The sequence below is a fragment of the Coregonus clupeaformis genome, chromosome 19, assembly GCF_020615455.1.
Source record: "Coregonus clupeaformis isolate EN_2021a chromosome 19, ASM2061545v1, whole genome shotgun sequence".
In the NCBI taxonomy this organism is placed as follows: domain Eukaryota; kingdom Metazoa; phylum Chordata; class Actinopteri; order Salmoniformes; family Salmonidae; genus Coregonus; species Coregonus clupeaformis.
This window is the reverse complement of record NC_059210.1, coordinates 36,444,422-36,471,687: the sequence shown is the minus strand read 5'-3', so window position 1 is coordinate 36,471,687 and position 27,266 is coordinate 36,444,422. Positions and strand designations below refer to the sequence as shown.

General features: G+C 42.7%; 1 non-coding gene across 1 annotated transcript; it reads left to right on the top strand.

Annotated features, from left to right (window-relative positions):
- Positions 1 to 8,057: 8,057 nt before the first annotated feature.
- trnaa-cgc lies at positions 8,058 to 8,133 on the top strand. Its single transcript has one exon. It is a non-coding gene; the product is annotated as a tRNA-Ala (tRNA).
- The last annotated feature ends 19,133 nt before the right edge of the window (positions 8,134 to 27,266 follow it).

The window sequence follows — 27,266 nt, the reverse complement described above, 5'->3', positions numbered from 1 at the left end:
AGCAGGTGTCCACATACTTTTTGTTGTGTAGTGTATATTCGGTCTAAATTGAATGTCAGTGCAGTTTTTAATTAAACTGTAGGATGGGACCACCGTGTAAGAGTATTTCATCCACTGGAAACACTTTTGAAACACTTGTGCAATATCCATGCATGGCTTACATTAGTTTGGAGTCATTCATTTGTGTGGACAATATATCAAATTATAATGCAACAACAATGATGGAATTAATGGTGTGATACATCATGATCAATAATATCAAACCTTGCATAGATCTGCCTCTAATGTCTTTATCATTTTAAGATCTTATTATACATTTCTCTAAACCAGCTATATTATTTAGAGAAATTATTGAATTACTATTGTCACTTAAAAGCTGTGTAATTACTATATTCTTGACTTTAAAAAAGCTGTAATGAATTAAAACCAAGCTTTTCTCATCTATTTTCTACGCGCCTTATGCATGCTACAGCAACGCATCACGATTCATGGCCTTCTTTTTTTGACAAAAATAACTGTTCTGAGGGCGTTTTCATCAAAGTGAAATTCTAATACTTATTAAAAAGCTGAGTGTTATCTAACCTCAGCTGGAGTTCTTCATCAGATGCCAGAGGAAAGTGCACTTCTAATATTCCTAAAGACTTTAGCCACAGAAACGTGCTTGTTAATATTCCCACTAGGATATCCTTTAAAAGATGTGATAAATTATCGCAAACACCATAGTTGACATCAGAGATTAGCCAACATTCATCAAGGCCCAACCAGTCCTGAAAGGGAGCTATTAGAAATTGCTTCCGGGCAACAAAACACACACAATAAATGTACTTCTCAGCAATATAATAATTCATACAACCACAAGTTAAAATGACTGGCTGAAACACACCCCTTTAAGTTTGTTAATGGTCGTTCATCCAGAGAATGATGAAGTCAAATTTTCCCTACATTTGTCACCACATTGACAAATTGCCCTAAAATGTATCAAGAAAGGATGGATCCTCCTGGACAGCATTAAATAACTAATGAATATGTTTTAGCAGTTTCTTCTCTTCCAAAAAAGTATGTAAGGAGAAAGATTCAAATGTTCTAACCGAGCTATAATTGAAGATGACGTTCGCTGCAAACCATTTTGGCTAAATCTCCATGCATTTCACCCTTGAGATGTGATTGATAGTTCCTGCTTTATCCAAACCCATGGGCATTCGCCAGCTTTAAAAATATCACACATCCAAAGCAGTTTTCCAAGTCCTTAGAAACAGCTCCTCTCTTAACTTGTTTAAAATTGCAACTGGTATGCCTTCGGAAAGTATTCAGACCCCTTGACTTTTTCCACATTTTGTTACGTTACAGCCTTACGCTAAAATTGATTAAATAATTACAAATCCTCAGCAATCTACACACAATACCCCATAATGACAAAGAGAAAACAGGGTTTTAGATATTTTCGCAAATTTATAAAAAATAAAAAACTGAAAAACCTTATTTACATAAGTATTCAGACCCTTTGCTATGAGACTCGAAATTGAGCTCCGTTGCATCCTGTTTCCATTGATCATCCTTGAGATGTTTCTACAACTTGATTGGAGTCCACCTGTGGTAAATTCAATTGATCCGATATGATTTGGAAAGGCACACACTTGCCTATATAAGGTCCCACAGTTGACATTGCATGTCAGAGCAAAAACCAAGCCATGAGGTCGAAGGAATTGTCCGTAGAGCTCTTACACAGGATTGTGTTGAGGCACAGATCTGGGGAAGGGTACCAAAAAATGTCTGCAGCATTGTAGGTTCCCAAGAACACTTTGGCCTCCATCATTCTTAAATGGAAGACGTTTGGAACCACCAAGACTCTTCCTAGAGCTGGCCGCCCAGCCAAACTGAGCAATCGGGGGAGAAGGGCCTTGGTCAGGGAGGTGACGAAGAACCCGATGGTCACTCTGACAGAGCTCTAGAGTTCCTCTGTGGAGATGGGAGAATCTTCCAGAAGGACAACCATCTCTGCGGCACTCCACCAATCAGGCCTTTATGGTAGAGTGGCCAGATGGAAGCCACTCCTCAGTAAAAGGCACATGACAGCCTGCTTGGAGTTTGCCAAAAGGTACCTAAAGACTCTCAGACCACGAGAAACAAGATTCTCTGGTCTGATGAAACCAAGATTTAAATATTTGGCCTGAATGCCAAGCGTCACGTCTGGAGGAAACCTGGCACCATCCCTACGGTTAGCATGGTGCTGGCAGCATCATGCTGTGGGGATGTTTTTCAGCGGCAGGGACTGGGAGACTAGTCAGGATTAAGGCAAAGATGAACAGAATAAAGTACAGCGAGATCCTTGATGAAAACCTGCTCCAGGTTTGGGCAGCAACAGTCCCCATCCAACCTGACAGAGCTAGAGAGCATCTGCAGAGAAGAATGGGAGAAACTCCCCAAATACAGGTGTGCCAAGTTTGTAGCATCATACCCAAGAAGACTTGAAGCTGAAATTTCTGCCAAAGATGCTTCAAGAAAGTACTGAGTAAAGGGTCTGAATACATATGTAAATGTGATATTTCCGTTGTATTTATTTTTAATAAATTAGCAAAAATGTCTAAAAACCTGTTTTTGCTTTGTCATTATGGGGTATTGTTTGTAGATTGATGACTGGGGAAAAAACAAATCCATTTTGGAATAAGACTGTAACCTAACAAAATGTGGAAAACTTCAAGGGGTCTGAATACTTTCCGAAGCCACTGTAATTATCCATCCCACTTTCAGTTGGACACTAAAGGGGCCACAGTTATCCAGCCATAAAATCAAGCTGCATAGAGAAAGATCTACTCAGTCCTTCTGGTCACGGTGTTAGCTGGTTTTCCATTTATATTTGGTACTTCATTGACCAAATAAAAATGACTGCTAATTTCTTAGGTCTAAATCCATCCCTGATGATAAGGTAAGGATGAAAATGGGACCCCGAGGGACCAGTAGAGAACACCTGTCCAGGTGAATGAGGACCAATAGTGTTGCAAAGTAAATACTCAGTGTACAAAACATGAAGAACACCTTCCTAATATTGAGTTGCACCCCCCCTCCACATGGATGCTGACCCATGTTGACTATTGACTCCAATGCTTCCCACAGTGGTGTCAAGTTTGGTTGGATGTCCTTTGGGTGGTGGACCATTCTTCATACACACGGGAAACTGTTGAGTGTAACAAAAAAACAGTGTTGCAGTTCTTGGCACAAACCGGTGGCCTGGCACCTATTACCATATGCTGTTCAAAGGCACTTCAATATTTTGTCTTGCCCATTCACCCTTTGAATGGCACGCATACACAATCCATGTCTCAATTGTCTCAAGGCTTAAAAATACTTATTTAATCTGTCTCCTCCCCTTCATCTACACTGATTGAAGTGGATTTAACAAGTGACATTAATAAGGGATCATAGCGTTCACCTGGATTCACCTGGTCAGTCTATGTCATGGAAAGAGCTAAATGCAAATTGGCCAATGTTACCTAGTGTTGTTTTTTCAGTTTACAATTTCTAGGTGTTAAATTAACTCTGTACGTGTTAAATTAACACTCATTGATGTAAAAGAACCCCGGTGTTGGTGTTGATAACTAGTGTAAACCAAAAACACACCCATATTTCCCAGCATGCTCTCTTGCAGGTTGATTTTTAAAATAGTTTGTTTCAATATTTGTTTTGCATGTACATGTATTGATTAATTAATCTTACGCTACTCAAATATAAATAACAGTTTTTCTAAACTAATCCAATCTGTTAGTTAGACTTATTGCACCCGTTACTGAAATAGCTGTTCCAATTTAAATGCTTTATGTAGTCTCAGAACTTAGTCTTACCAACCTGGCAGTCATTCTGTGTTCAAGTTGCTGGTAAATAAAATGCCAAATGTTGGATATTCCCACTCTGTCTGCATTCCAACACAATTTACACACCACTTTGCAAGCCATCATAATGTGACTTGCAGGCCTGATTTTGCCTGTAAACCATGAGTTTCAGGCCACTTTATTTGGGTAGAAACTAGGCCCTCAAAATAAGGCCTTATGAATGATCTGTTGGACATATTCACAGGGATCTCACTTGGTGAAGGCCACAGGACTGAAAATGGATGAACGCAACAACAATCTCTTTGTCACTAACAAATACAGTCATGGATGGTAACTCTACACTTTACTTTGGGAAAGATGCAAATAAGGCTTTACACTAAGCAGTGTGTTCATTTAACACTGGCAAGTATGGACTCGTATATAGACACTGGACCAGTGTTAAATTTTACACTCTCAGTGCTGATTTAACATTGGACAATTTGCTGTGTAGAAATAAACTGCTTTAGCTATGTGGCATTAGGCTATCACAGGGAAGTGAACACATCAGCAACGTCTACATTCAAATTAATAGAGTAAGGTCAGGCACCATATTATGTCAAATAATGTACTGTGAATATGCTCAAAGGGCTCACCAAATCATATCATATTCCAGTTAACGTATTCTGCATATGTAATAAATGATTACTTTTCACCATGGTATGTAAAAGTATCTACATAAATTGATAGCGTACAGGAATGAATAAGCTTAATATATATATTAATGAATTATCATCTATGAACATAATCTCCTTATGTTAAGATGTGTTTATTTATTAACATAAATTATATCAATTATTTTAATATTGCATGCACTATTGTTCAGTACAAAGTCCTGTATAATAAACTCCATTAATATAAATGTATTCGATGTGTAGTAATCAAACATCAACCACAGAAAAATATTTTCATTGACCTTGCGTTGCATGTTACATCTGTGGGCAGATAAAGTATTTGGCCTTTGCTTTATTTCATTCTCTTCTCATTATTTCCCAAAATAGAAAATTATCCCACTCTCTCTCTCCTGCTACTGAGCTGAAAGCGATTCAGCTCTGTTCTCAGCTCTGTTCTCTTGGTACAATGAGAGGTTATTGTATTGCTAATCATTGCTCCTCCAGAGCTGAAACATATGACAGTAGATTAATGCCTTTGTCAGGAAGATGTCTGGAAATTGCATAACAAATTCCATAACGCCTCCGGTACATTCTCCACACTCCTACAGTGAGCATTCACACACTGTCAGATCACACAAGCGCTAAAGCGCATACATACTCATTCATACACATACAGTTTTCAGACTGTCTATACTTCATAAGAAGGATTATACAATCAATTCCATTACAAAGAAAGAATTCTGCTGTGATTTAGAGTAATGGTTCTGTAATTAGAGAGAAATTCTACTTTGACCACATTTTATTGGACAAGGTTTTATTGGACAAGGTTTTATTGGACAAGGTTTCGTTGGACAGTTTTGATACTAAGTTTACATGTAAAGGCTGACCCTTTGAGTAGAAGGTCAAAACTAAAATGAGTCATTGTTTTGCTGTGACTGCTCTGACCACAGTCTAAAGACAGGAGAGGCAAATTAGTACTGGTAGTAATGATGGTCTTGTAAAAATATACCTACAGTAATATAAAGGGACAAAAGTTACATAAACTCTCCACAAAACACCCATACAAGTTTTCCTTAAATTAGTAATCCGGAAATCAGTGCTGTTCTGCATAAACAAAACTTTGCCCCTTCTGTCGAAGCATAAGCATTCAGACAACCACATTGTTAAGTCTAGGAATAGAGAGGTTCATCAATCTCACTGCTCAACGTGCAAACCCCTGAGTCTTGGGGCTCTCTTTTTGGTTCTCTCTGTACTTGCAGTTCTCTAGACACCCCATGTCGTTTCCAAGCAGGTTACCCCACCACTCCACTCTTCAGTAGACTACACTCTCTCTGCAGCAGTGCCTTTACCGTTTCCCTGACATTGCTCAAAAGTACCAGGTAGGCACCATGCAGAGCTCGACTTGATGCTTTGTTTTCTTTTCATTTCGGCCTCTTCGGAGAGCTTCAATGCAACATGTTTTTTGGAGACAATGTTGTGAAACTCATAGTTCTGTGTTTATTGTAGTTCCTCTGGGGACTGTGAACTCAGCCTAGTGTGGTTTGACAGAAGCGCCTCTGTGGTTTAATGTGCCACCCCCCAAAATGATTAGAGTTCCCATCACACTGGAGTGGCTCAAAGCCCCTTTCTGACAAGCAGGGCATCATGCAAATAGGCTGTGACTGCTCAGCATAACACAGCTTCCAGCATCCAGCAGACAAAAGTGTTTGATAGCTTACCCATCATAACAAACAACTTCATGCAATAGGAGCCGAGCTAAAAAACAACCAAAAGGGAACCAGCTAAAATTCCTAAAAACTGTCTCAGTGCCCACAAATATGATTGACTGCAAACAGTTAAAAATAAACAATGGTGAAAACCACCTTGCTGTAGGATTTAGAGGTGAACAATAGTAATCTAACATCAGGAAGGAATCTAACAGAGTTAATCTCTACATAGCAAAAGAGATTTGGAACAAAAGTTGGAACTGATGATTCAACAGAAACATACAAAAGGCAAAGGACATCTTATACTCACTAATGACAAGTCAAATACTATTTTTTATCCTCAGATTTTTGCATTGCATTACCTCTCTTCGTTACGACTGGCATGAATTGGCTAATTCTCTCTCTTCTCCATTTAAAAAAAAGTATCATAGGCAATCAATTGAGAGGAGCTCCATTGACAATTACCAGTTAAGTGAAGTCAATATCAACTAAACACCAATAAACTGTGCCACTGCATAAAAACTCCCTTCTTTCTAAAATGGTAAAAACAAGATTAACCTCTCTTTTTCCTCTTTTCTTTTATTGCAAAACTTCAGAGCTCATCCCCTTCCCTTGCCTGCCTGCACAGGTCCACCTGTCTAGGCATGATTTGTGGTCACAGGAAAAGGAGTGAAGAACTCCTATAGGTTAAAATCTGCAAACAATGAGTCTTCTTTGTGTGTGATGGATGAACTACATCCCTCCCCATTTGTCTGGGCTTTATGCGTCCCCTGTATCAATTGTTAAAGAAAGTTTGCTTAACAAGCACTCCTGAATATAGTGAGGTCAAATGAAAAACGTGAGAGAATTAAAAACAAAGGAAAGGCTGATTTAGGCAATTAAGTGTGGGACAATTAGGAATGCTTATTCTTATGTCTTTCAGGCTCCCATTAAGATTGAGACTTCTTTGTAGTCTTCTTTCTGTGACATTTAACTAGAAATGTTCTTCATTAATGTCCCTAAAAAGCAACTTCTCGTTTTGAAAATGGCCTATGTGATGATAGGGAAAAATGGTATGTCATGGAATGAAGGGAACCTAAACTTTTTAGTGGTTTGTGTTTATCTTAATCCTGCCAACATGCCCACAGCTGGAAGCACCCAAGTAATCATCGTTTTGTACCACAGCTCCACGCGAGCTGATTGTAATGCCCATGGGGCTAGTTAGGGGAAGGGGATACCTAGTCAGTTGAACAACTGAATATTCAACCAACATGTGTCTTCCGCATTCAACCCAACTCCATAATAAAGCTCTGCTCTACCTTCTTAACAGCACTATCAACAAGGCAGGTCCTACAGGCACTAGTTTTGTCGCACCTGGTCTACTGTTCAGTCATGTGGTCAGGTGCCACAAAGAGGGACTTAAGAAAATTGCAATTGGCTCAGAACAGGGCAGCACGGCTGGCCCTTGGATGTACACAGAGAGCAAACATTAATATGTCTATCTCTCTTGGCTCAAAGTAGAGGAGAGATTGACTTCGTCACTACTTGTATTTGTGAGAGGTATTGACATGTTGAAAGCACGTAGCTGTCTGTTTAAACGACTAGCACACAGCTCAGACACCCATGCATACCCAACAAGACATGCCACCAGAGGTCTCTTCACAGTCCCCAAGTTCAGAACAGACTATGGGAGGTGCACAATACTACATAAAGCCATGACTACATGGAACTCTATTCCACATCAGGTAACTGATGCGAGCAGTAGAATCAGATTTAAAAAATTGATCAAAATACACCTTATGGAACAGCGGGGACTGTGAAGCAACACAAACATAGGAACAGACACATGCATACACACACATGATAACATACGCACTATACACACAAGTATGTGGTAGTCCCCTGTAGCTCAGTTGGTAGAGCATGGCGCTCGCAACGCCAGGGTTGTGGGTTCGTTTCCCACGGGGGGGCCAGTAGAAAATGTATGCACTAACTGTAAGGAGCTCTGGATAAGAGCGTCTGCTAAATGACTAAAATGTAGTGGAGTATGGGCCTGAGGGCACACACTTAATGTGTTGTGAGTTCTATGATGAATGTATTGTAATGTTTTTAAAATTGTATAACTGCATTAATTTTGCCGGACCCCAGGAAGAGTAGCTGCTGCCTTGGCAGCAGCTAATGGGGATCCATAATAAAAACAAATACAAACTCCTCTGAATCAGAGAGATGCAGGGGGGATGCCTTAATCGATGTCCACGTCATCTTCGCCAGGGGAGCAGTTGTTGTTGAGGGTTAACTGCCTTGCTCAAGGGCAGAACGGCAGATTTTTTCCACTTTGAGGATTCGAAACTGCGAACTTTCGGTTACTTTCGTGCATGGCCACGCAGTCATGGGTGAACAGGGAGTACAGAAGGGGACTAAGCACACACCCCTGTGGGGCCCCTGTGTTAAGGGTCAGCATGGCGGAGGTGATGTTGCCTACCCTCACCACTTGGGGTCCAGTTGCAGAGGGAGCTGTTCAGACCCAGAGTCCTAAGCTTGGTGACGAGCTTGGAGGGGACAATAGTGTTGGACGTTGAGCTGTAGTCATTAACAGCATTCTCACATAGGTATTCCTCTTATCTAGGTGGATGAGGGCAGTGTGTAGAGCAATTGAGATCGCATCATCTATGGATCTGTTGGGGCGCCATGCAGATTGTAGTGGGTCTAGGGTGTCTGGAATGGTGGAGTTAATGTGTGCCATAACCAGCCTCTCAAAGCACTTCATGATTACAGAATTGAGTGCTACAGGGCGGTAGTCATTGTGGAATGAAGCCTTAGAGTTCTTGGGGACAGGAATGATGGTGGTCATCTTAAAACATGTGGGGATTACAGACTGGGACAAGGAGAGTTTGAAAATTACCGTGAATATGTCTGCCAGCTGTTCTGCGCATGCTCTGAGAACGCGCCCTGGAATACCGTCGGGCCCCGCGACCTTGCGGGTGTTGATATGATTAAAGACCTTGCTCACATCGGCCTCGAAGAGCGAGATCACCCAATCCTCTGGGTCAGTGACGGCTCTCACACACGGCACAATGTTGTTGTTATCACATAAAATGCATTGAGTTCGTCTTGTAGAGACGCGTCGTTGGGCAGATCACGGTTGGGTCTTCCTTTGTAATCCGTCATGGACTGTAGCTCCTGCCACATGTGGCGGACGTCAGAGCCTGTGTAATATGATTCCACCTTATTCCTAGATTGTCCTTTTGCTCGTTTGATGACTGAGAAGGTCATAGTGGGACTTCTTGTAATTATTCCTGTCCTTGGCCATAGCCTCAGGGTTGTCTATGATAGCTCTGTGTGCGGTAGCCTTGTGCTTTAGTTTAGCGCCAACATTGGTGTTAATCGAGAGCTTTTGATTGGGAAAGCAGCGAACCCTCACCGTGGTGATAACGTAGCCAATACATTTTCTAATGAAGCCGGTGATGGAGGTTGTTAGCTGGTCAATGTTATCAGCGGTGCCTCGAAACATATTCCAATCAGCGCTAGCAAAGAAGTCCTGTGTCACGCCCTGGCTCCGGGGACTCTAGTATGTTGAGCCAGGGTGTGAGTTTTCATTTGTTTATGTTCTAGTTGTTGTATATCTATGTTGGCCAGGGTGGCTCCCAATCAGAGACGGCTGTAGCTCGTTGTCTCTGATTGGGAGTCATACTTAGGTAGCCGTTAGGCATTCATTATTTGTGGTTTCTTGTTCCGTGTTGGTTTGTTTATGTAACCAGGGACGTCACGTTTCGTTTTGTTGTTTTGATCGTGTGATCATTCTAATAAATAAAATGTTTGCATTCAACGCTGCGCCTTGGTCCTCCTCTATGAATGACGATCATGACAGAAAAACCCACCTCGACTGGATCAAGCAGCGTGACGAGGAGAGAGGATGGACTTGGGAGGAGATGAGTGCGAGTCTGGCAAGAGGGATGGAGGCCTTGGCCACGGGTAGGAGTGAAGCCCATACATTTTTTAGGGGGGGGGCTAACGCCGTGGACGACGGGCCAGCAGGAGACCGCGGCAGAGCGGCCCAGCGGATTGGCAGAGGAGGCCGCCAGGTTACGGGGGCCACTGGTCGAAGAGGGGGTGGAAGATGTAGAGGCACGGCGAGAGGTACTGGCGTGTGTTGCCAGTCCGGTCCGGCCTGTTCCTGATCCCCACGTAGGGCCAGTGGTGTGTGTTCCCAGTACGGTCCGGCCTGGTCCTGCCACTCGCACCAAGTCTACGGTGCGCATCGCCAGCTCGGCCCGGCCCATTCCTGCTCCCCGCACCAAGTCTGTGGTGCGTTTCGTCAGCCCTGTCCGGCCCGTTCCTGCTCTCCGCACCAAGTCTGTGGTGCGCGTCGCCAGCCCAGTCCGGCCCATTCCTGATCCCCGCACCAAGTCAGTGGTGCGGTTCGTCAGCCCTGTCCGGCCCGTTCCTGCTCCCCGCACCAAGTCAGTGGTGCGCGTCGTCAGCCCGGCACGGCCCATCCTGCTCCCCGCACCAAGTCAGTGGTACGTTTCGTCAGCCCGGCTCGGCCCGCTCCTGCTCCCCACACCAAGCCAGTGGTGTGCGTCGTCATTCCGGCACGGCCCGTGCCTGTTCCACCGGTGGTGGGTCCGGCACCGGTCAGGTGCTGCGTCACGCCGGAGCTAGAGCAATCCGCTCCACCAGTGTTCAGTTCAGCTCTGGTCAGCAGGGCCAGACCGGACCAGGGGTACTTTGGGGGGTTAGAGAAGGAGTGGGGGTCATGTCCGGAGCCGGATCCGCCGCCGAGGCGGAGTGCCCACCCGGTCCCTCCCCTGTTGTATTTACATTTACATATTTACATTTACATTTTAGTCATTTAGCAGACGCTCTTATCCAGAGCGACTTACAGGAGCAATTAGGGTTAAGTGCCTTGCTCAAGGGCACATTTACGTCATTTAGCAGACGCTCTTATCCAGAGCGACTACAAATTGGTGCATTCACCCTATAGCCAGTGGGATAACCACTTTACAATTATACTATTTTTTTTATTTTTGATTTTTTTGGGGGGGAGGGGTAGAAGGATTACTTTATCCTATCCCAGGTGTTCCTTAAAGAGGTGGGGTTTCAAATGTCTCCGGAAGGTGGTGAGTGACTCCGCTGTCCTGGCGTCGTGAGGGAGCTTGTTCCACCATTGGGGTGCCAGAGCAGCGAACAGCTTTGACTGGGCTGAGCGGGAACTATGCTTCCGCAGAGGAAGGGGAGCCAGCAGGCCAGAGGTGGATGAACGCAATGCCCTCGCCTGGGTGTAGGGACTGATCAGAGCCTGAAGGTACGGAGGTGCCGTTCCCCTCACTGCTCCATAGGCAAGCACCATGGTCTTGTAACGGATGCGAGCTTCAACTGGAAGCCAGTGGAGTGTGCGGAGGAGGGGGGTGACGTGAGAGAACTTGGGAAGGTTGAACACCAGACGGGCTGCGGCATTCTGGATGAGTTGTAGGGGTTTAATGGCACAGGCAGGGAGCCCAGCCAACAGCGAGTTGCAGTAATCCAGACGGGAGATGACAAGTGCCTGGATTAGGACCTGTGCCGCTTCCTGTGTAAGGCAGGGTCGTACTCTCGAATGTTGTAGAGCATGAACCTGCAGGATCGGGTCACCGCCTTGATGTTAGCGGAGAACGACAGGGTGTTGTCCAGGGTCACGCCAAGGCTCTTCGCACTCTGGGAGGAGGACACAACGGAGTTGTCAACCGTGATGGCGAGATCATGGAACGGGCAGTCCTTCCCCGGGAGGAAGAGCAGCTCCGTCTTGCCAGGGTTCAGCTTGAGGTGGTGATCCGTCATCCATACTGATATGTCGGCCAGACATGCAGAGATGCGATTCGCCACCTGGTTATCAGAAGGGGGAAAGGAGAAGATTAGTTGTGTATCGTCAGCGTAGCAATGATAGGAGAGGCCATGTGAGGATATGACAGAGCCAAGTGACTTGGTGTATAGGGAGAAAAGGAGAGGGCCTAGAACTGAGCCCTGGGGGACACCAGTGGTGAGAGCACGTGGTGCGGAGACAGCTTCTCGCCACGCCACTTGGTAGGAGCGACCGGTCAGGTAGGGACGCAATCCAGGAGTGAGCCGCGCCGGAGATGCCCAGCTCGGAGAGGGTGGAGAGGAGGATCTGATGGTTCACTGTATCAAAGGCAGCAGACAGGTCTAGAAGGACAAGAGCGGAGGAGAGAGAGTTAGCTTTAGCAGTGCGGAGAGCCTCCGTGACACAGAGAAGAGCAGTCTCAGTTGAATGACCAGTCCTGAAACCTGACTGGTTTGGATCAAGAAGGTCATTCTGAGAGAGATAGCAAGAGAGTTGTCTAAAGACGGCACGCTCAATAGTTTTGGAAAGAAAAGAAAGAAGGGATACTGGTCTGTAGTTGTTGACATCAGTGGGATCGAGTGTTGTTTTTTTGAGAAGGGGTGCAACTCTCGCTCTCTTGAAGACGGAAGGGACATGGCCAGCGGTCAAGGATGAGTTGATCAGCGAGGTGAGGTAGGGGAGAAGGTCACCGGAGATGGTCTGGAGAAGAGAGGAGGGGATGGGGTCAAGCGGGCAGGTTGTTGGGCGGCCTGCAGTCACTAGTCGCAAGATTTTATCTGGAGAGAGAGGGGAGAAAGAAGTCAAAGCATAGGGTAGGGCAGTGTGAGCAGGACCAGCAGTGTCATTAGACTTAACAAACGAGGATCGGATGTCGTCAACCTTCTTTTCAAAGTGGTTGACAAAGTCATCCACAGAGAGGGAGGAGGGGGGGGCAGGGGGAGGATTCAGCAGTTAGGAGAATGTGGCAAAGAGCTTCCTAGGGTTAGAGGCAGATGCTTGGAATTTAGAGTGGTAGAAAGTGGCCTTAGCAGCAGAAACAGATGAAGAAAATGTAGAGAGGAGGGAGTGAAAAGATGCCAGGTCGGCAGGGAGTTTAGTTTTCTTCCATTTCCGCTCAGCTGCCCGGAGCTCTGTTCTGTGAGCTCGCATTTGGTTGGCGCGATCGGAGTCCGCGCCTTTAGGGGGGGGTACTGTCACGCCCTGGCTCCGGGGACTCTAGTATGTTGAGCCAGGGTGTGAGTTTTCATTTGTTTATGTTCTAGTTGTTGTATATCTATGTTGGCCAGGGTGGCTCCCAATCAGAGACGGCTGTAGCTCGTTGTCTCTGATTGGGAGTCATACTTAGGTAGCCGTTAGGCATTCATTATTTGTGGTTTCTTGTTCCGTGTTGGTTTGTTTATGTAACCAGGGACGTCACGTTTCGTTTTGTTGTTTTGATCGTGTGATCATTCTAATAAATAAAATGTTCGCATTCAACGCTGCGCCTTGGTCCTCCTCTATGAATGACGATCGTGACATCCTGTAATATAATCTCTGATTCTGGTAACCATTTCTCAACGGAGCGAGTCACAGGTACTTCCAGTTTGCGTTTCTGCTTGTAAACAGGAAGCAGGAGTACGGAGTCATGATCTGATTTGCCAAATGGCAGACGAGGGAGGGCCTTGTATGCTTGCTTGTGGATAGAATAACAGTGGTCTATGACTTTATTGCCCCTAGAGGCATTGGATACATGTTGATGGAAGTTGTGCATCACGTGTCTTATTGACGTGGAATTGAAATTGAAGCAGGGTAGTCGAGAGCGGGCAAATCCTGGCCTTAGACCTTGAGATTCAGGGTTCGCCCCTGAGGGTCATCAATGTGTACGGCCGAGAGAGTATCCCTCTTCAAACAGCTTTGGTCACTCCTGCACACTACCACACCACTCCTATTTATTGATAAATCCCCCATCATAGTAATTTTTCCTGCATCAAATCCCCCCACGATACTGTCCCCCATTTCTACCCCTCATGGACTTGAAATCCCCCAACTTTACTCAAATGAGGCAATCCTGTTTAGCTTTCGTGCTATGGTTAGGCTAGGCAGTAGGCTTGTATTTGGGGTGATGATATGTGAGGAGATAACATTTTATTTGCTTTGTGATTTGTCAAACTGTAAATGACTTGTCAAGTCATGTAATCCGGTTCTTGTATACACTGTAACAAGTACATACAGTAGATGATTTGTAATATGCTGAAAAGTGGACAAACTAAGTTCATATTTTTCGGGCAATGGGTGCAGCCATTTTTTACTTTGTTTATTTGCGTCTTATAGTGAATGGCATTCTGGGATTAAAGAGTTTTTGTTTGTCAAACAAACAAACATAGCTGCCATCATAAAGAATTGAGCTGCTGTTAGCTTAGCTGACACGCATCTCTTTTCTAAACAATATTACATTTCTCCCTTGTGCTCACCAGAGCTGATAGGTCACTAACTTACAGTATGTTTAGGTTTTTTGTCAGCGCAACCTGTTATTTAGACTGGTTTATGGAATGAGTTTGGCTGTAGATGTGTTCCTTGTGATGCTTGGATGATGAAGTTCACATCTCTCTTTTACAATAAAAGGTGAAATTGAGAAATAAAGTTGAAGACTTTTATTTCCTATCAGTACAAAACATTGTTTAGAAGCCTTTCAGACGACAATGTTGTTTTCTGCATCATATGTTCTGTTGCTCCTGTTCCAAACACGTATTTGCGATGGTACGCCACAGGAAACACTCAACAATGATCACAAATATGATTGTACGCATCAAAGGATTAAACCTCAATCACCACTGCATCACAAACAAACAGAAAGACATCTCATGGATGGCTGTTCATGGTTGCCTCCCCACTAGGGAATTCATGTATAGATGGCACATAGCACGTACAGAGAACTGCCCCCACGGATGCACTGACACTGAAAACATCTACCACCTGTTTGTTGAGTTCTCCGTGGCCAGGCGGGTCTTGACCCTGTTTGTTCCCTCTGTCTCCTCCGCTTGAACGCGGAGAACATCCTGAACAGTCCTCCCGGAGGATACACGACCACCCAGCTCCGCCAGCAGTGGAGGATCATCGGCTCCGTCAAGCAGGTCCTGTGGGAGACAAGGAACATCAGGGTCTACCAACAACAAACCATGGACCGAACGACCCTGAGGAGGAGGATCACCATCCTTCTCAGGGATCATGCCATCACAGACTTCCACAAAGACTCGAACCAGGCGAGGGAGGTATGGGGGGTGGCAAGATGGAAGGATCAACATCTAAACCACCCTCCGTGCCGGCAAGACCAAGACCAACCGAAGACCTGTCCTCTGGCCTTCAGTGTCCAGCCTCGCTGCCGCATCGCTCCTCCTCCATGCCCCACACCACCAAATACACTCCCCAGCACCAGGCATAGCTGATGGACACATTCTCTACCTCCAGCCCCCCTTTCTCTCTCTCTCTCTCCATTTCTATCTACCCATATCACTCTCACAGAACTGGCACCAGCCCAGAACCAGGAACCATTCACCACCACAAGAGGGCGGAGGAGGGACCAAAGTTCAGACCTTCAACTGGAGCGAGCGGAACACAGGTGAGTGCCACCTCCGGGTATAGGGCTTCCTTGTGTGTCTGCTTGTTCCTCAGGTTGTCCTTTTGCCCCTCTATAGATCCTGCACCAGTCCTAGCATCAACACCAACGCAGCTCACTGATTCCAGTACCAGCCCCAGCACCAGAACACCAGACGAGGCGTGGAGGAGGGACCAAACATCTAACATTCACCCGGAGCGGGCGGACCACAGGGGAGTGCCACCATTGACCTCCGGGTCTAGGGATCCCTGGTGTCTGCTCGCTCTTCAGGTTGTCCTTCCTCACCTCTGCAGGCCCAGTCGCTGCACCAGCATCCACCCAGTACCCGGTTTCCAGCACCAGCCCAAGACGAGGCACGGAGGAGGGACCAAAGATCAGACCTTCACCCGGAGCGAACAGGGCACAGGAGAGTACCACCATTTACCTCTAGGTCTGCTCCTCAGGTTGTCCTTCCTACCATCTACAGACCCAACACCTGCACCCACCCAGTTCCTGGTTCCCGCTCCCCAGTCCCAGCTCCAGACCCAGCACCAACCCAAGGTTTCCAGTCTTGGCCCCAACACCTGCACGGGGGTTCCAAGTTTCAGCCCTAGCACCAACCTCTCCACCAACCATAGACACAGCATCGGCCACCACAACTGTCACCTCCATCAAGCTGCTGCAAGACACACCCCTTCCCAACACAAGGACACCGACACACCGTCAACCACTCCAACAGACCAACCACTCCTGCAAAGACTCCAAAAAAAAGATAACACTATATTGTTATGACTTGTTACATGGTTTAATGCGATATAATTGATATTGTTTATGACATTTTTGTATGGGAGTTTTAAATGTGCCTTTGGAAACCATGCAATTCAATACTCATCTCTAAAACAAAAGCAATTTAGGTCAAAATAGTCCATATAAGCAAAGGAAATGGAACGACTAATAGTACAGATAGATAGCAATAAAAACTGTACCATAGAGGCACAGAATAATTTAGATAAAAATTAAAATAAATGGAGGAACTTATTCAAGAAAGATCAAGTGTAATATATTATAAAAATAAAGCGAACTGGATGGAATATGGGGAAAAATGCACTAAAGTATTTTTTTACCTTCAACATAGAAATGCCACCAAAAATAATTTACTGAAACTTGTTACAAATGATGGAGTCACTCATGATTCACCTAACAATATTTTGAAAGAGGAAGCAAAGTACTTTAAGCATATGTTTTCATTTCTGTCTTGTCCAGCTCCACTAACTGAAGATAATTGTATGATTATTTTTTGTATTAATAATGTAAAATTAACAGCTGTACAGAAACACTTATGTGAAGGCCAAATTACAGAGGAGGAACTTTTTTATGCAATTAAAGCCTTTAAGTCCGGGAAAACTCCGGGGCTGGATGGCATACCAGTGGAGGTATACCAAACCTGTTTTGATATATTCAGAGGACCGTTATTAGCATGTTTTACCACTCCTACAAAAATTGTAGATTATCAGATACTCAACAAGAAGGTCTGATTTCATTATTACTGAAACAAGATCCAAGTGGTAAATATAAAGATCTGGAGGCCCCTTACACTTCAGTGTTGTGATGGAAAAATTATAGCGCATAGAATTTAAAAGGTATTGCCGGATATTATTCATCCTAATAAGACAGGTTTTTTAAATGGACGATACATTGGAGATATTATAAAACAAGTACTGTAAACAATAGAACACTATGAAAAATCTGGGAAACCAGGCCTGGTATTCATAGCTGACTATAAAAAGGCTTTTGATAAAGTACGACTGGAATTATATATAAATACCTGGAATATTTCAATTTTAGAGAATCCCATATAAAATGGGTTAAAGTTATGTATAGTAACCCTAGGTGTAAAATAGTAAATAATGGCTACTTCTCAGAAAGTATTAAACTGTCAAGAGGAGTAAAACAAGGTTGTCCACTATCGGCATATCTATTTATTACATTACCGTGTAGATTACCAATAAAATGGTCTGACGGTGATGTGGACATACTCAGTATACATATTCCGAAAGAAAGAAAGTTAGCAAAAATATAAATGATTAAATATTAAAGCATTAGACCTCTCACTAAAGGTATCAGTCATACAAAAGTTATACTTAAATCTGAGCTGGTTCTCTAGCAGATTAGTAAGAATGTCTCACCCCATGTTCAAGAATGGCCTTAGAAAGTTGGTTGCAATTTCAGTTTAATCAACCAGAAAAGACAGAACAAATAATACAACAAATATTGAGGTTAAACTGAAATATAGTAATTGATTAAAAAAACATTATAAAAAAAAAAAATAGTATAATCTTCGTAAATTATATCGTAAATAGGAATGGTGGAGTTATGTCACACATATATGGAAATGTATTTTCTACCCAAAATTACAACCAACTAATTGCAGCATTACCGCAAAAATGGAAGAGGCAAGTGGAAGGGGGAAAAAGTAAGGAACATGTCTGTTGGCCCTGCACTAAAGACCAAATTTGGTTAAAGAAAATGTATTTAAAAAAAAAAGTATACAAGTTCCATTTAAGGACCAAAAAAATGACAGCAGTGCCATACAGCTTACAAAATACTTGGAAAGAGATTTTCGATGTACCGATTCCATGGCACTTTTATGAACTGCTACCCAAAACAACGCCAGATTCAAAACTTAGAATTGTTCTATTGAAAATATTATTACATAAAATTATTGCAACCAATAGAATGTTATATATACAGTTGAAGTCGGAGGTTTACATACACCTTAGCCAAATACATTTAAACTCAGTTTTTCACAATTCCTGACAACTTCCCTGTCTTAGGTCAGTTAGGATCACCACTTTATTTTAAGAATGTGAAATGTCAGAATAATAGTAGAGAGAATTATTTATTTCATCTTTTATTTCTTTCATCACATTCCAAGTGGGTCAGAAGTTTACATACACTCAATTAGTATTTGGTAGCATTGCCTTTAAATTGTTTAACTTGGGTCAAACGTTTTGGGTAGCCTTCCACAAGCTTCCCACAATAAGTTGGGTGAATTATGGCCCATTCCTCCTGACAGAGCTGGTGTAACTGAATCAGGTTTGTAGGCCTCCTTGCTCGCACATGCTTTTTCAGTTCTGCCCACAAATCTTCTATAGGATTGAGGTTAGGGCTTTGTGATGGCCACTCCAATACCTTGACTTTGTTGTCCTTAAGCCATTTTGCCACAACTTTGGAAGTATGCTTGGGGTCATTGTCCATTTGGAAGACCCATTTGCGACCAAACTTTAACTTCCTGACTGATGTCTTGAGATGTTGCTTCAATATATCCACATAATTTTCCTTCCTCATGATGCCATCTATTTTGTGAAGTGCACCAGTCCCTCCTGCAGCAAAGCACCCCCACAGTATGATGCTGCCACCCCCGTTGGTTGGGATGGTGTTCTTCAGCTTGCAAGTAACCCCCTTTTTCCTCCAAACATAACGATGGTAATTATGGCCCGAACAGTTCTATTTTTATTTCATCAGACCAGAGGACATTTCTCCAAAAAGTACGATCTTTGTCCCCATGTGCAGTTGCAAACCGTAGTCTGGCTTTTTTTATGGCGGTTTTGGAGCAGTGGCTTCTTCCTTACTGAGCGGCCTTTCAGGTTATGTCGATATAGGACTCGTTTTTACTGTGGATATAGATACTTTTGTACCTGTTTCCTCCAGCATCTTCACAAGGTCATTTGCTGTTGTTCTGGGATTGATTTGCACTTTTCGCACCAAAGTACGTTCATCTCTAGGAGACAGAATGCGTCTCCTTCTTGAGCGGTATGACGGCTGCGTGGTCCCATAGTGTTTATACTTGCATACTATTGTTTGTACAGATGAACGTGGTACTTTCAGTTGTTTGGAAATTGCTCCAAAGGATGAACCAGACTTGTGGAGGTCTACAACTTTTTTTCTGCCATCTTGGCTGATTTCTTTTGATTTTCCCATGATGTCAAGCAAAGAGGCACAGAGTTTGAAGGTAGGCCTTGAAATACATCCACAGGTACACCTCCAATTTACTCAAATTATGTGAATTAGCCTATCAGAAGCTTCTAAAGCCATGACATCATTTTCTGGAATTTTCCAAGCTGTTTAAAGGCACAGTCAATTTAGTGTATGTAAACTTCTGACCCACTGGAATTGTGATACAATGAATTATAAGTGAAATAATCTGTCTGTAAACAATTGTTGGAAAAATTACTTGTTTATTGCACAAAGTAGATATCCTAACCAACTTGCCAAAACTATAGTTTGTTAACAAGAAATGTGTGGAGTGGTTGAAAAACAAGTTTTAATGACTCCAACCTAAGTGTATATAAACTTCCAACTTCAACTGTATGCTGCGAAGAGACCGACTCATTAGATCATTTGTTTTGGTACTGTAATTGGCTTTCCTTTAACTTGTAAAGAATGATCTTGTTGTGAGATTGTTTTCCTGAAATAATGAAGACAAATGAGTGAAAGTGAAGACGATGTCAGCTATATGATATGGTCATTATTTGAACTACCTAGCATGCTAACTTAACATTAGCTAACAAGCTAAAAAGCTAGCAACAAACCAAAACATTGTTTAGAAAGTTGCTTTTAGTTGCCTTTTTTTGCTAGATTGACAAATACTAAATTCATTTTTAAACGGGTGGGATTATTGGTATTAAAATACAATAGTTATGCTATTTGCACTACCAGTAGTTTTTGTGTTCATACTTTTTCATAACGACAAGTTTGATTTCGGACAACAATAGAATGTTCATGATGTCACTTGTGACAACTGTCGATAGACATGGTATAAACCAGCCTTTAGTCTTGAAATCTTTGGTAATTTAGTGCATGGTCTCATGTGAATCCTTAAAGAGATGGGTGGGGCTTAAAAGTGTGTAAACGATGCTGAATGGGTGTAGACAAAGAAGAGTTCTCCAGTAAGTTTACCAAAACATTCAAGGGCCATTTTCTCAAAAGTGAGGTTAAAAGTTTAGCAACTTTCAATGCAGAATTACTTTCCCATTGTTCCTCAACTGTAGCGTATGATATACTTTTCTACTTTTATCCAATGTAAAAAACACAATTTCAAATTTGCTACATGAGACCGAATCGAGCCGGTCGGTCACACATACAGTACCAGTCAAAAGTATGGACACACCTACTCATTCCAGAAATTTTTAGTATTTTCTACATTGTATAATAATAGTGAAGACATCAAAACTATGAAATAACACAAATGGAATCATGTAGTAACCAAAAAAGTGTTAAACAAATCAAACTATATTTTATATTTGAGATTCTTCAAATACCCACCCTTTGCCTTTATGACAGCTTTGCACACTCTTGGCATTCTCTCAACCAGCTTCATGAGGAGTGCTTTCCAACAGACTTGAATGAGTTCCCAACTATGCTGAGCACTTGTTGGCTGCTTTTCCTTCACTCTGACATCCAACTCATCCCAAACCATCTCAATTTGTTTGAGGTCGGGTGATTGTGGAGGCCAGGTCATCTGATGCAGCACTCCATCACTCTCCTTCTTCGTCAAAAAGCCCTTACACAGCCTGGAGGTATGTTTTGGGTCAATGTCCTGTTGAAAAACAAATCATAGTCCCACTAAGCGCAAACCAGATGGGATGGTGCATCGCTGCAGAACGCTGTGGTAGCCATGCTAGTTAAGTGTGCCTTCAATTGTTGAGATGTGTCTGTTACTTGAACTCTGTGATGCATTTATTTGGGCTGCAATCTGAGGTGCAGTTACCTCTAATGAACTTATCCTCTGCAGCAGAGGTAACTCTGGGTCTTCCTTTCCTGTGGCGGTCCTCATGAGAGCCAGTTTCATCATAGCGCTTGATGGTTTTTGCAACTGCACTTGAATAAACTTTCAAAATTCTAAAAAAAATTCGGATTGACTGACCATGTCTTAAAGTAATGATGGACTGTCGTTTCTCTTTGCTTATTTGAGCTGTTCTCGCCATAATATGGACTTGGTCTTTTACCAAATAGGGATATCTTCTGTATACCACCCCTACCTTGTCACAACACAACTGATTGGCTTAGATGCATTAAGAAGGAAATTAATTCCACAAGTTAACTTTTAACAAGGCACACCTGTTAATTGAAATGCATTCCAGGTGACTACCTCATGAAGCTGGTTGAGAGAATGCCAAGAGTGTGCAAAGCTGTCATCAAGTTAAAGGGTGGTTACTTTGAAGAATCTCAAATATTAAATATATTTTGATTTAACACTGTTTTGGTTACTACATGATTCCATATGTGTTCTTTCATAGTTTTGATGTCTTCAATATTATTCTACAATGTAGAAAATAGTAAAATTAAAGAAAAACCCTGGAATGAGTAGGTGTCCAAACTTTTGACTGGTACTGTAATTAATCGAATTAAATCGATATATCACCTAGCCCTACCTGGGCTAAGCATATGCTGTTTCGATGCTGTAGCTGGGTAGCTAGTAGTCCTGTCATTAGCTTGCTAGCTTTCACCTTGTGGGTTAGTAGCCTAGCTATAGCAAGCACGCTGTTAGCTGAAGAGAATGTGCATTCTTCGTTAGCTAGCTGTCAAAATAGTTCATTTTCTCCTTCCACCTAAGTGGCAATAGATAGCACGAAGCAAGTAGCTAAGTGGTCGAGAGCTAGCCGTGTGGCGCTAGCTGAGCCAGAGCCAGAGTAGTTTTTGCTCAATCTTTTCAACGAGAAGCCGCTGTCCTGCACTAGGCGGCAGAGTCCTAAATGGTCCACCTGTGAACAGTTAAGCAGGAAAGCAGAGGTCCAAGTCGATGCTGTGGAGCGTAAAGAATCTTAATCGAATCTGTGAGGAAGACGAAAAAAGTAAAGATGGACTAACTAACTAACACTTGGGCCTGATCGGACAGCTCAGAACCTCTGCTATTTCCTGTCCATATATACACATGGATGAGAGGAGGAGGCAAGGCAGGCAAGGATCAAGGAGGGAGGGCGTGGTTAAATCAAGGCATTTGAAAGGTGCTCTTAGGTCAAGTAGCGTAGTAGTATACGTTCAACTATTGCAATTTTCCGAAATGATTTTATTCAAAACAAACTTTAGTAGGTTAAAAGATAAGAGATAACTTAAGAAATTGGTTAAGATAATAGATTATAACGTCCACAGTAAACAAATCCCCCACAAATTATGTAGCGCCCCTCCTTGTGTCAATTAGTGACAATTATTCCAATGTATGTTGGGTGGATTAATGAGAGAGAGAAAAAAGGGCTGCATATATAAACCAAACGGGACAGGAGATATGCTTGTTCAAAGCTTGGTATTTCAGTTGATCATTATAGCACCCCCCTTGGGCCAATCAGTGTAATTTTGGAATTTCAGTTGATTACTATAGCACGACCCGTGGCAAGACGCATAGTTCAAGTGTCGTCAAAATCGGGCCAGTGCTGTCTGAGATATCGCATGTGACGAACGTACGGACGTACTAATGTATGGAGACAGAGCCACAGTCCCCTCCCCAATTTCATCGTGGGGGACAATAAAGGCAATAATATTAGATTAATGGGAGGGGTAGGGGCGAGGGAGAGGATACGGACCCGGACTAAGGTAAGGGTAAGGAATAGGGGGTGTGGTTGGTTACATATTAAATATAGTACAGGTAGATGCTAAAAGTATAACTAGCATGTTAGGATATTATAGGTAATGACTAAAGAGTTATAAAGTGTTAATTAAAGAAAGCTAATATCTAAGATAGGTTGAATAAGTGTAGGAAATAAAAATAAAAATAGGAAAAGATGGTCATGTGTGAATGGAATCAGTTGTGTGTACGTGATGCTCCATTGTTTTATTCCACTTAAGCCTTTTAGGTGGTTCAGTCTTTTCCGACCATCCCGTTCTAGATTCCCTATATGTGATCGCCAGTACATATTTGTCTGAAAATTGACACCTAGGAATTTAGCTTATTTTTCAAAATTATTTTTTTCGTCCATATAGCTTGAGGTCAATTAGTTTTCTTGTCTTTTGGCTGGTGCTTCTGGTAACACATTGTGTTTTTTGTGCATTTAGCTTTACTCTCCACACGTTGGACCATTTCTCAATTTCTGTAATAGACTGGTGTAGCTTCTTTGCTGCTAGCTGGGGACATTTAGAGCTGGACCAATAGCAAAGGTCATCCACAAACTGGGACACTTGACCATTAGTGGGTGGGGGGGTAATAGATGTTGGAGATGTAGAGGAGGAAGTGTAGCGTACTAATGATCGCCACTGCGGCACACCTGCTTCGGGGTGAATGATGGGGAGATTACTGTGGAGACCCTTACTTTTATTGTGCGGTTATGGAGGAAGCTTACATTGGGAGTTCTGAACACAAGAGTTGATTAACACTGAGGGAAATGTATTGGATATGTCTGAACATATCTTTAGACAGTCCTTTTCAGAACTATCTTTTGCTGGACCTCTATTCGTTTCATGTCTAGCCACACTCAATGTCATATAACAGTTAATTGGCCCTCTAGAGGAATAATTAGGTGGCAAAATACAAGTAACAGTGCTTTGGTTGCAAAAAAAAAACAAGTGTACTTTTTTTCATAAAGATTACAGATCATGGCAATTTATTTTTCATTGGGGAGCTATTGTTTAGAAAAACTTAAAGCTGGAATCCTTAATTGGTGAAACTGCCATGTCCGTTTGAGATATTACAACAACAACAACATACATGTTTTTATTTACTTGGACAGAATATGTACTGCAATTTTTTAAGCATGCTGCCGGTGGCTCCTCTACTCCATTCTCCTCTGTTTCAACAACAAGTTGAACAACAAGAACAATGGAGCTGGGGCGAACAGTGGCGCTGTTTTCCCTAATGCGGATTCGGTCTTTAAGTAAACAAACCTGCATGAGTACTTGAAAAGTACTGGGTGTCTGACTAATACATGCATTTGAAGTTTACTATTCTGCTACGTTGCTAATAAACCAGTAAATCCCATTTAGCTCTCCACTACATAGTTAACGCAGTGTATTATTTTGTTCACATAAACAAGGATTTATTGTTTATTTGTGAATGAAAAATATGGCAAACCTCCATCCATAACTAAGTGATTATTTCTAATAATGACAAGCGAATGGGACAATAAATAGGAGGCATAGATGGGGAAACAGTCGAATGAAGCGAACTGCAACATTTATATTTCAGGAAATCCGATGCATTGTTGGGCCAGGTCTGCTAAGTGTCATGGACTCAGTGTCACCGTAATGGTAGAATGATTTTGCCTTTTTTTCCATGTCTTCCTTGGAGAGTATCTTCCCCCCACACAGAAAGGTACATAAATGTTTTTTTAAGTACTGGGAATACTGCTGAGTTTGATCAAATTAATCTGAAAAACAAGTCCATGTCCCACTGACAATGGACTTGATGATCCATGATATGACATGGAATTCCACTCTCTCTTTCGACCAACAGTATAGGCACCTCAAAATCACAAGCATTTATCTTTAGATCTTGTATAAAGATGTTAACATTAGCATTATCAGTTTTTCTGCTGATTTTATACACCTTGCAGCAATGGGTGTGGCTGAAATGGCCAAATCCACTAATTTGAAGGGGTGTCCACATACTTTTGGCAATGCAGTGTATCTGTGAAAGGCCTATGTGTGCTGTGAGCATGAATTAAACAACACAGTGAAGAGGAAAATGGTTGCCTTTTGTTCAATTTGGAGGTTTAGATTTAATAAATGACAATAGAGGAGGGCTTGGAAATCGCTAAAGAATGTTAGTTCACAGTCGAACTTCAATAAAATGGCATCTATGTATCACAATAAATGTCACAGGAAAGACATGGAAAATTTGCTTAATTTCTGAGAATAGCTAGCCCACTAATACTTTGTCATACAATAAAGGACTTGTGTGATAATAATGTCTACAGTGCAGTGATGTAGAAAGCCTTATGTTGTACTGTAAGTCTTCGTTGGATGCAAATCATGTGACCAGTTTTGGAAATGCGCCCACGGACTCTCACACTCTTTTCCAGAGGGGCTGCCCACTCCTCTCTCGATCGATAGCAGGCAGCCATGATGGATCGAGGGTGTGAGGACTGGGTCTGTCACAAGGGCAGATGTGTCTTTCTGTGGGGTTAAACTCAATATCTAGCCTGCTCACACTTCCTCCACACTAAAAATGGGCTTCCTGTTCTGTCAAAGCTCTTGGTGAATTCCAATAGCTTCATTCCAAATATCTTTAATTTGAAACAACTATACTTTGATCTTGAACAACACTAAATGTAAGTCAATATCAATCCGGCTCATGCCTACAACAAAATGGGTACTGGCTAAGTCTATAGGTGGAATTACTGCTGTCTGAATCAGTTTTCCGTTAATGGAAAATGTCAAGAAGTTGTGTTTAGTTTGTAGCGGTATTGTTAGAGAGGGGTAAAGATAAAGATTTTTGGTTCGGGCGCCAGGCAGGTGTTAACCCTGCCAAAAGGAAAGGAGTAGGAGAGAGAGTACTGCTACCAGAAACACATTTACATTTTAGTAATTTAGCAGATGCTCTTATCCAGAGTGACTTACAGGAGCAATTAGGGTTAAGTGCCTTGCTTAAGAAGAGACTGCCTAGAGTGTAGTCTGTTTGCCAGATAGCCAGTGGAGAGAAAGAATTAGACACACGTCACAGCACAGGGGTAACCCAACCAATAATACATCATACAATAATAAGGATTAGCGCGACTCATAGGCAACCGACAATAAAGAATCCAGTCATCAACGGATGATTTATAATAATCTGTATTAATTCCTAGAGGGAAGCGTGAATGGATGTATGAAGTTGTGTGGATGTAGACAAAACAAAAAAGACCTTAACAATTTCCCAAAGTCTCTTAGGCCAGAAAACCATAGGAACCAAAATAAATCAAATCTAGTTCAATCAATAATCCAAAATAATAAACAATCTCAAATGCACACTCCGTTGAACACCACTGTCAAAAATACATCCTGAAAACAGTTATTGTCCAGCAGCACCGAACATACCATGGCGTGGGCTTTGGTCTTAGCTGTAAACTCCAGGCTTGCAGTTGCACTCGTCTGTCCGTCCGATACACCTGTTGGTTTGTTTTTAAAAGCTTCTCAACAATGTTGCTACTAATCCATGCGATCAATAACAAGAGCGGTCCCACAGACTCCAAACCCGACATAGAGCGGAAACACCGGCGATCGACTTAAAACGTTACAAACTAAGCACGCTGAAAATAAACAAGACTTCTGCAAAGAGTAGCACACACTGTCAAAACTGCAGCGCCAACCAAGAGCACTCACACAGAGCCGGAAGAGCAATCTTTATTTCCTCCTTTCTGACTGCTGATGCACTCTTAAAAGTGGCAGCGCACGGTGAAGGCTCCATGCAGGATTTCGCCACACTCCTCCCCCCATGAAAATACTAAGCCTGTAGAAACAGAGAGGATGCAGGCTTTGGCAGGTTCATGTCTATACTACATAAAACCAAGGAAGTTCTCATCATCAGCGTCCTCCAAGAAGAGTTCCTGCAGGTGTTACTTTTGCCTGTGATCCAGCTCTTCTGCTGTAGGGTAGCAGGGCTTTAAGGCAACAAAATGCACCGTCCTGACATTTTCCGCTGTGTCCTCCAAAGAGATCAAGTAGTTCACCGGGCCCAACTGTTGCACCACACGGTAAGGACCTTTCTATCTCGAAGCTAGCTTTGGAGAG